Source organism: Symphodus melops (assembly GCF_947650265.1).
Source record: "Symphodus melops genome assembly, chromosome: 6".
Classification (NCBI taxonomy): Eukaryota; Metazoa; Chordata; class Actinopteri; order Labriformes; family Labridae; genus Symphodus; species Symphodus melops.
This window is the reverse complement of record NC_136696.1, coordinates 18,580,773-18,591,282: the sequence shown is the minus strand read 5'-3', so window position 1 is coordinate 18,591,282 and position 10,510 is coordinate 18,580,773.

Here is a 10,510-nt window from a genome sequence, read left to right as displayed (position 1 = left end):
AAATCACTCCCTTTTTTGCTGACAGAGGAATGTTAAAATTAATGATTTTGACCACAGTAGTATAAAAACAAAAAAAACATCATTTTGCAGCTTTGAGTATGTTTCCATTTTTTTTGCATTCAGCTCATTATTTGGGATTTTATGGCACCAAAACTTTCCCTCTCAGCGCTATGCAACACATCATTGTATATTTGGTCAACAATAAGAACCTTTTCTGTCATAGAAGCTCTGATGAACTCTTTCTGCTCTGCACTCAATGACAAAGACATAGTGAGCGACTAGCTGGTGAACAACGGTGCCTATAGGGGCCATGCTGTAAAAGATCACATCAACATCAGACCTCATTCTGATGAAATGGAAACTAAAATGAACAGAAAAAGGATTGGTTAAATGCCCCACACTACCATCAAAGGGACTTTTTCTCAATAACACACGTCGTCCTCTTCAGGCAATGTTTCTTTTTGTTAACAATTTGATCTTGTAAGTCCTTAATGGTCTCCAGTTTATCTCACATTGTGGGAACAGCGAGCTGTCATCTGCTGCACAGATCCCTCAGTGTGTGTCCGGTAGCCAGCTCTGCTCTGCACACTTACAATAAAGGACAAGGCTCAACCAATGTACGATGCACATCTGAGGCCTCAGCTGGCCTCCAGCCACAAGCACTCCCTTCTTGTTTTTCTCTGGCGGTGTACATTACAGCACGCAGTAAACATACATTTTCATACCTGCAACTCAAATAGGGCCTATCTTTGTGGACGGAGGTCAAACACAGTTCACACATAGCATGGGAAGAACATCCTGCCAGTTTTATTTGAAGGTGTGTCTCAAGCAAGAATAGCTCTGATATGCAGCACATCTCAATTGTCACAGGAACCATGTCGTTAACATGACCAAATACTTCACAGAGATCCACTCAATGCATTCTGCTGTGGCGATACGACAGCAGTGACCTTTGGCGGGTCAATGATCAGATAGAGAGTAATTTAAAAGAATGCACACAAGCCACGCAGATTGTTAATCCACAAGATCAAATGATCACCCCCACAGCCGTGACATCATCCTTGCCCTGTTCGGCTGTGGGAACTTACCGTATATCAGTCCTCAAATCAGTATGACAATCTTTGTCAAGCGGCACATCAAAGACGGCACAAGTTTGTTCACATTGCTGACATTTTTCCACAGTAATCGCAAACCTTTAGAAGCCGTTTCCAAGTTTGGCGATAGACATTATAAATTATAATATCAATAAAGTCCCCTTCCTGCTGATGCTCTGGTTTGCTTTTTTAGGTCATAGAAAGGCGCCAGTATTAAATCTGAACTGTTTCATAACAAAAGAAAAACATCCTCATTGTAGGTTTAAAGCAATCTGGAACCCATCATGAGCCTCTAGGAGTAAAAGACAACGTCCTGGGTCTTCCTATGTAGTCAGTAGTTAGCAACATCAGGCCAAGCACTGGTTACTGACTAGCAAATAAAAAATAACAATGGAGCTGGAGTAAAGACATGATGTCTTAGAGTTGAATGTCAGCTGCACTATCATTCCTTTTTTTTTTTTTTTTAAGAGATCAAATCTATATTGTAGTCAGTTATTTCAGGATTTCATAAAAAGAGCAATGAGTTACTCTGACATGTAACGTTTAAAATGGGAACTGCAGTCCAAATTCAAATTATTGAAGAGCGGTCTCTCTTTCCCCCCTCCTCCCGGGTCAATGTGCATGCAGGTTCCCACGCCACGGACAAATTCTGGTCGTGGAGCTCATAACAAAATGCAAAAGCTTTATTGGTTGGGTCGAATCAGTTATAGTTAAAACAGTTCTCTTGCCTGCCTCCATCGCTGCAACACCTGTTAGTGAGCCAGGCGACCTGAGGGGTGTCCATAACAGCCTTGTTGGGGTACCTTAACTTCTCTGGTCAAAACAAAAACAAACCACTCAGCATCAGAATTCAAACTTAGGAGTAGAACATAGTGGCTGCTGCATCAGAGAAGCTAGCGCTTTAACAATGCATGCATCCTTAATGCCTGATGATGAAAAGTCTCAGCATCAGATGAAAATACCAGGCACACTGATGAGTCAGTATATTTTCCCTGGCTTGTGCCATTTCTGTTTTCTGGTAAAGTCACCACATGTTCCTGTCTCCCACAGACACAGACAGACAGATTGTGTCCCTATTATCCCTGATGACATGAAATATATGGGGAATCTGAAAAATGAATAGTGTTTTCATATCTACAGCATGTCTGCACCTTAATAAGCTAAAATTAAGTTATTCAGTTTCATACCCGCTGCCAGACACCTAAATAATCTCTTTTATACGATGTAGAAGAGCCAATTCTGTCCCGACCCTTTCCCCCCTCTTCATCTTCTTTTCTTACCGAACATGGGTTGACAGGTTCCTGTCGTTACTGGCCGGTCGGAGGGAGAGCCAACAAAAGAGGCCTTGTTTGAGACTTACCCCTGTCAGGCTGCGCACTTTGATATTAAAAACTCTGCTAACGGGAGGAGGAGGGGGAGAGTAGTGAGGGGAGAGGGGGAGAAGCAAGGGGAAAGATGAAAAGGATGAAAACAAACACCTACTGTCTCCAAAGCCCATGTCTGTAGGTGTAGCCTCATAATGGACTCACAAATATTTGTCCAGTCAAAACAAAATAAAACAGCTCTAACTCCTCATGTTATAAGTCTGATCAATGTCTCCAGGTCTTCCTGCTGTAACAACCACCTGCCTATTCTCTCGTACTCACACAGCGCTCACAGTAGCACAGGAGGCCTCTCTTTAGTTTGTGAACAGGCCTCAGGCTGGATGCCAGCCATCGCCAGAGGGAAGAAATCCCCTGATACGGTACCTCTTCCACTGAGGACATGCCAGAGACCTGCAATACAAGGAGATGCCTGGTTGTGCCCAAAAAAAACATGTGCATGCCAGCAAAAATAAACCAACACTGATGACCAAATGTACCCTGCCCTCAGTTTAAACCTATACTAGGGAGCGAAAAAATTGGCAGGAGGGTTCAAGGCTTCATTTTGGAGAAGAAGCAATCTTTGACACCAAAGAGCCACGGGACATAAAACACATTATGAAAAATATGAATTTCATCACATTCCTCACAAACACATCATTCGACCAAAACTCTTGGCTGCCTCCTTCAATTTGCTGCCTGTTCTCTGGGCCAGGAGGAATGAACGGCAGCAACAGAGATAAGTCTGTACACTTTCCAAACACAGGTGACATGCCGCAGCATGTTGGCCATTTAGGAAGAATGCAGAAGCAAGTGTAATGAGGATTTTCCTTAGCTTTCTTTTGCAAGGCGCCTGCTATTATCCCGATTTTGAGAAGCCTCAAGGGCAGTTATTACAGCATTTATATTAATTCCCCCAGATTGCCTCGTTTGGTTCATACAGGCCAGAGAAATAAAGACGCAGGCAATTAGAGGAATACTAGAGAGTGGGTGAGCTCAGAGATGGCAAAGAGACTGCACTGATCCATGTTCTGCTTTATGATTGGCATTATTGTTCTCCTGATGACAGCTAGAGTCGTTCTTGTCTAAAGCAGCAGGGCTTGCTGTACTGCTGCTGACCCAGGTTTTTGTAGCTGGGGGCTCATTCCTATTAGCAATAGTTTGCAGTGTTAATGGCTGTAAGAACATCATCAGGCTCGTCAGCGCTGACAGGCTGCCACCACTCGTACCTTCAGCCACAGGCAAGGGGATGGGCCTTCACATAAATCTGTAGAGGAATCTGTGAGAACGACGGCATCATGCACATAGACGAGCAGACGAGAGCAGCAGAGAAAACAAAGCAAGCATACGCGGCCCTCGAACAACCTCCAAGCTAACCAGCAGCGTAGAGGGAAGAGGAATCTGTGCTTGAAGGCCTTTTTTTTTTTTTTTTTTGCTGATGACTTACAGCTAAATGAGTTTATGTGATTTGTTGCACATTTGATGAATCATCTAAATAAAACATATATTTTATAATAGATTAAGATGTATAAGGCAGATGACAATTATTAAACGATAACATCAAAGATGTATATTAATAAATAAACCTCTACAACATTGCCCACCACCATGAACAAACTTGTTTCTCATCCTTATATTATACAGTACATGTTTTTTTTGCTGCTTTCATTTGTTGTTACTCTTTGTTAGGCGTCTTTAAATACTGTGCAATAAAAGTCTAATGTGTTAACAATGTGATATATATGTTAGTTAGAGCAATTACTGTGACTTTAGGTATATTTTCATGCTAACACTTTTTTCACCTGAGTGAGATATTGATTGTTTTACTCTGGATCTGTATGCTCCACAGGGCACAGTATTTACCTCTGCCTTTTGGAACCCTCCATTCTATCGTTTCTCCTGTCTCCGTCCTGCCTGCTCGTCTCCCCCTCTGCACCTCTCCCTCCCTCTCTTACAGCCAGGTGCTGACAGAAGTTAGCATTCACAATCTTTCTGTTGAGGCTTTAACAGGAGCCAGATGAAAGACAGAAGCAGATTAAGATGTTAAACAGCCTCAGATGGGATGGCACGGGAAGAGGGAAGCAGTTGGGGCCAGAACTCAGTGGAAATGTAGACAAACAAAAGCCCAGGAATGTCAGATGGAGATCATGTTGCACAGCCCTCGAGCAATAAGATGTGTTATTACCACTGGCTGGGAAGCCCTTGGGGGATGCTTATGTCTCAGAGAAGCCCACAAAAGAAAAGAGTCCTGGGACTGAGCACCCTCCGTCTGGGCCTCTGAGTTCATACTTTTATTTTTTTTGTAGTTTGATTCAAGAGATAGTTGTTGGATGACCTTCAGCAGGGACACAATTAAAGATCACACAAAAGCTGTATATTGTTACCATAACACAACTGATAAAATACTGTGTCGAGGGATGATGTTTCTGATCCATAGTATTGAGCAGACAAGCCAACAGCTCCTGGCCTGAGGCCGGCTCATCTGATGCAGCTGTATTGGCAAAGAGCTGAGTATTGAATGTAAACTTATGCTACACATGGGTTGCCAAGCCTGACTTAAATTAAGCATTGCGATAGCATCACGATTACTGCTTTTAACATCCGAGACAAGGTCACAGCCAATAAAATGTTTTACATGTGGTTGGACTAATATAAGTTTTAGAGCATTGTTATTTATGTAACAGCTAAAGAAATGTGTAGCTAAAATTTAAAGATGGAGAAACTATGTGAGTCAGAGCTCTTGTCAATGCTAAACTTACACAGCATCAGGCTCTTGTTCTTTTAAAAGATGCCTCAGATACTGTAACGGACAGAGGTGCTGCTTGTCAACAGGCAAGGCAGGCAACTGCTTGGGGCCCCATCTGACAGCAATCACTGTTGTTGTCTTGCTAAGCTTTGCATGCATTTTTACTTTGAAAGCCAAAGTTTGTCAATGAAAGTAAACAGAGAAAAATGATAAGGAGTTAAATGTCTATAGGAGAGAAGAAAGAAACAGGAAAAAAGAGAGGCAAACTGGCAGACATAACATGAACGCTGGTAGGGGCCCCAGCAGACTCTAGAATCGACACTGCTGCTGAGTTAAAATTGATTTTGAATCATGAAAAGAAAAAACTCATAATGTTTCCAAATGTTCCTTTTCACAGAACCTGTCTGCTATATCTATTCTAAGTCTTAGGGGGATGTATTTGAGTCTGCATCTTCTAATGAATACTTCAGATTTTTAATTGATGATATGCTCTCTTTTAAGCTTAATCCTCAGCAACATGTTTAGAGCTTACAGCTGCCGCTGGGTTTTTAGTTCAGATAGGTCATGTTTTTCTTTTGCTGCAATTAAAAAGACTTGTTGCTATTACTTGTATGCATTGAGATAACTACTGTGATGTTTTGAATACTGTAATGACTTTCTGCTCTTTGACCATAGATATTTGGACCTGTGTTTTGTATAGTTTTATGTGTTGTATTTCTGTTGCTTAATTTAGCTGAGCTGCTACCTTTCTTTGCCAGGAAACCTTTGTAAAGGAGATTTTTAATCTCAATGAGGTTTTTCCTGGTGATATACACTTTAAATATGAAAGAGGCACCACTGAAATCTAACATTTGATTTATTTGTACTTTACCTTTATGTTAATCATACATGGCCTAGTTAAGAGTTAAGAGAAGTCAACATTATGTTTATGAAAAAACAATTTGTTTGACTGGACTGGTTGTTATATTCCCCTTTTGATTAAAATTGTCAACAGAACGACTGTATAATTACAGAGACAGGTCAGTTGTGTTAAATGTGGCTTTCACATTGAAATAAAAGGCTGCAGAACTTCAGCACAGAGAGCATAAACATAACATTTAAAGCTGACTTTGGTTTCCTCTTCATTTCAAGGGCACGAGCGCTGCTTCTTTCTTTCTTTCTTTCTTTCTTTCTTTCTTTCTTTCTTTCTTTCTTTCTTTCTTTCTTTCCACTCCCACCAATTCTCTGAGGTGAGGAAATGGCGTGCATGGAGCTTAAGTACTTGGTTTGATTTGGTACACCCACTCCTCTCTACATCTGTGTGTGGCTTCCCTCGAATCACACATGAGAGGGATGGAGAGAGAAACAGCTCACCCCTTTGTTTGCTTTGATAAGGTTCTGTGTACATGTTTGATCATGTGTAATGGAATGTAATATGTTCATTTTGTCACATTAGTTTGCAGGAACAACACACACTCTACCACATGCACACACACATGATCATACACACAGTTACTCACACACATTCCTGGCCCCTCGCTGGCACTCATACACTCAGCAGGTATGTCAGTGTGGAGACAGGCACTGGTATGTGCCCCAGGAATGCGAAACCTGACCTCTTGGCAGGAATTTGAGCTCCCTCACTCATCTTCACGCTTCTAAGACATACGCTCACAGAGCCGACCCTCACAGCGCCCGGCTGGGTCCTGAAACAGCTCCATAAAGTCATCTCCAACAACTGAAGGTCTGCTTTAAGCTCTGGCACCCACTGAATGAAGATATCACAACGCACAGAAATATGCGTCAAGAGCATTAGCAGTTCCTGAGTAAAGGATTACCTAAACATTTCAAAGAATAGTGTAACATTATGTGATACACTATTACTGGCTTTCTTACTCTATGGTAGACATGAAAAACCGATACTAATTTCAGGTCTGTAACTGGCTTCTGCTAGCTTAGCATAGCATAAGGCAGTGAAACAAGGGGTAACAGCAAGCCAGACTCTGTCCAAATTTAACAATATATGCTTTCCATCATCTCTAAAGCTCATGTTTCAATGTCTTTACATCTGGTCATCTGGTCTCAACAAAAAAACAAGGTAATTGTTGTATTTTAGACTTGTAGAGTGGATTTTTATTTTACCTGTTGACAGAGCTGCTAGCTGTTTCTAGGCTTGATACAAAGCTAACAAGCTATTTATTGTTAATGCATTTTTAAAGAATGATTTATACATAAAGCAATTTAAAGTGCCTTTGAGAGCTTTGTATTAACAGCAGATAGTTGTTTAAATCTTGTCATCTAACTCCTGTTTCACCAAATGCCAAACTATACACCTTCAAGAAATTCTGCACACAATTAAAGATAATGCCTCTCTAAGAAAAGTTGAAGGACAAACAGAATTTAAGTGGACCAGAATGACAGTCATTAATGTGCAGTCTAGATGAAATGGGGCTGCTCTGTAGGCAGAGAAGCAGAACAGAACCAGCGACGTGGACATCTCGGCTCCTGAGGAGAGGAGGAAGAAAGCCCACATGGCTGAGCCTAACCGCCTCGGCAGCTCCAGCCGCCCAATCAGCCCCGGTCCACAGAACCACCAGCACTGCAGGCCAAACCTCAGCTTGGAAGGCGAAACAGGGTGACTGCATTTCCTGAGTCCACCCCAAGCTCACAATATGGAACATATTAGGAGCCCAGCAGAAAAAAAAGGGGGCTGCTTTCCTATTTCTCCTCTTTTAAAGCCCCTTGAAAAGAAACTGTCAGACTAGAAGGACAAACCATGCCCTGTAAAAAAAAAAATCCTGTTTAGTTCTTGGCCAGATCTTTGAGCATGACATACTTAAATATATAAAATTACCTCTGAAAACATGTGAGATTGTGTTAAGGGAATGTGTTTTGTATCATTTAGCATAAAGCGTAAAAAGCAATTGGTTGCTTTAGACTAACATTTATATAAAAAGATCTAAAAAAAAAAAAACACAGGCAAGAAAATATGTATCTCAGCATGACTGTAGCATACCACATTCATGTGCTATTGCCTCACATTTCGAATAGAGGGGTCTGGAGGGATTTGATTACAGCTCATAAAGCTGCTCTATTTCAGGCTGGTATATATAATCAAGTTTTTTGAGAGATTATTACATAGAACTGAGTGAACATGTCTTCTCCTCTCATCAGCCAAACTCATGTAGATAGAAAAGTCCAAACTGACTGTCTCAATGGTGAATTAAGCGTCTGTCCTTAAAAAGAGTTTAGGATTTAAGGGGGGAATCCTTCATTAGGAATAACTACTGGCAATTTGTGTGAAGTTAAAGAGGAACGTGCGTTTTCAGTCCAGATGAGTAAATGTGATTTGATACAAAAGGATTCACAAAATGTATAATATTGAGGAGTGTGTAGTGCTAACCCAGGTATCCAAACAACAAAATAGAGAACTATTGTGCTTCTACGATTTGAGTTGGACATGGGTAGGCTACAACATGCTGTTGATAAATGCGCCTGAGGCTGTGTGTGTGTGTGTGTGTGTGTGTGTGTGTGTGTGTGTGTGTGTGTGTGTGTGTGTGTGTGTGTGTGTGTGTGTGTGTGTGTGCGTGCATGCGTGCGTGTGTGTGTGTGTGTGTAAGTGTGCTCACACTGTGGCATTCTTTTAACCTCTGTGGAAACTCACTAAAATAAATCCTTTTCGTACGTCAGAGAGGCCCCTGGGCACCCTGTAATTACTGAGGGGAGGGTGGGATCTGCAGAGGAGCATCAGGACTGAGCAGCTTTTGGCTTCTGAAAAACCACCTAAATGCTTACTCAATGGTCTTTTCCAGGCTCAGAGCTGGAAGTCAGAGGACTGCTGCGCAGAGCACAAGCACATCATCTTGGACATACTCATCCATAAATATCACTTAAATGAGGAAAATTTATCAACAAGGTGAAGTATTCAAAGGTGTGTATGTACACACCTATGCAGTGTAGTAAAAGACAGATGTAACCCCAAAATATCAGCCTCATAAATATGCATTTATCCACTGTCCCATAATCCCCTCTGAGAGTGTGGATCCCCTGAACGCCTTCTTGTGTCGGCTTGCCCAGTAAGTGGCGAGCATGGCAGCTGCATGAAGCTGTAATTAACACCCTCAGCCTAGGTGAGAAGACATCCGTGAGCTAGCTTTCAGAAGAGAGAGGGAGCGAGAGCAGGAAGTGTTTAAGGCGCTATGCGTAATCTCCCCTCTTTCAAAAGGTGCTATTACCTCACTGTGTTTCTAAAGGGGCCAGATGTGCAGGCCAAGGTCATCAGGTATTGGTCCTTTTGGCTCGGATGACCTACAAAGTCTGAAGTACTGACTTTGTGTCTGAAATCTGCTCAAGTTGACGTCTCCATATTTCATTCCTTCTCACCTTAACAAAGGGTTCATTTTATCACAGCAGGTGTGCTGACCTTTGTTAGAACTAGAACTAAATGAGTTAAGTGGCTTGATTGTAATTATCAAAGAGACTTCAAGCCTTTGTAGCAGACTGTGAACATGGAGAAGCAGGCCTTAGGAGAGGCTCACAGGCAAGAATCTAGTCTAAGGAATGCACTGAACCTTTGGCAGGACAGAAGCTATAATAACAGGGTTTCAAAACTTAGATCTTTAAAAAGCAGTCATCTGCACACAAGCACAGAGAGCAACCCTACATGCACAAAAACGCATCTTCAGATGCAACTTATTGTTACTTTTCTGTCTTTTATCCAGAGTGCTTAGAGTTAGCGTTGTGAAAAAAAAAAAGTAGCCGTGTTGGTTTTCTTAATGAATGCAGCGCTGCCACTACAGCTCAGTGTGTCACAGTGTAACAAAAATGGCGGATGGGTTTTTTTGGGGGCAGGGAGCGACACAGACTCCTCCAGAAAATGATGGAGTGCAGCAGCCAGCTAATCAATACCATTCCTGGGCTCATGGAGCACACAGAGTTGCTTACATGGCTTTTTCCATTTCCCTCCCTCATCTTACCCAGAGATGAAGTCCTCGTGCCACAACTATTCCAGCTCCCGAGCAGAGATGCAGCTAGATGTATAATGTCGCTTGGCCTCTCCCCAGCCCCGTCTAATTAGGCCCCTTCTAATACCCTCTGTGGTGGCTTGTGTAATCTGCCCACTATGTGTCTTAGCTACCTCGCCACCCCATATAATTGTCTGCCAGTTCCTCTCCAGTGGTGTTGCGGGCCCTTTTCCCATAACAGAGACACAAAGGAGCTGGATAATGGCCCCCAGTTGCAGGGAAGAGAGCAAAGGCAGAGACAGAGGCGGAGTGGAGCCACTCCTCTCTGCTGTTTGAACTCTACACAGTCTTGGCTCCAGCCAGACA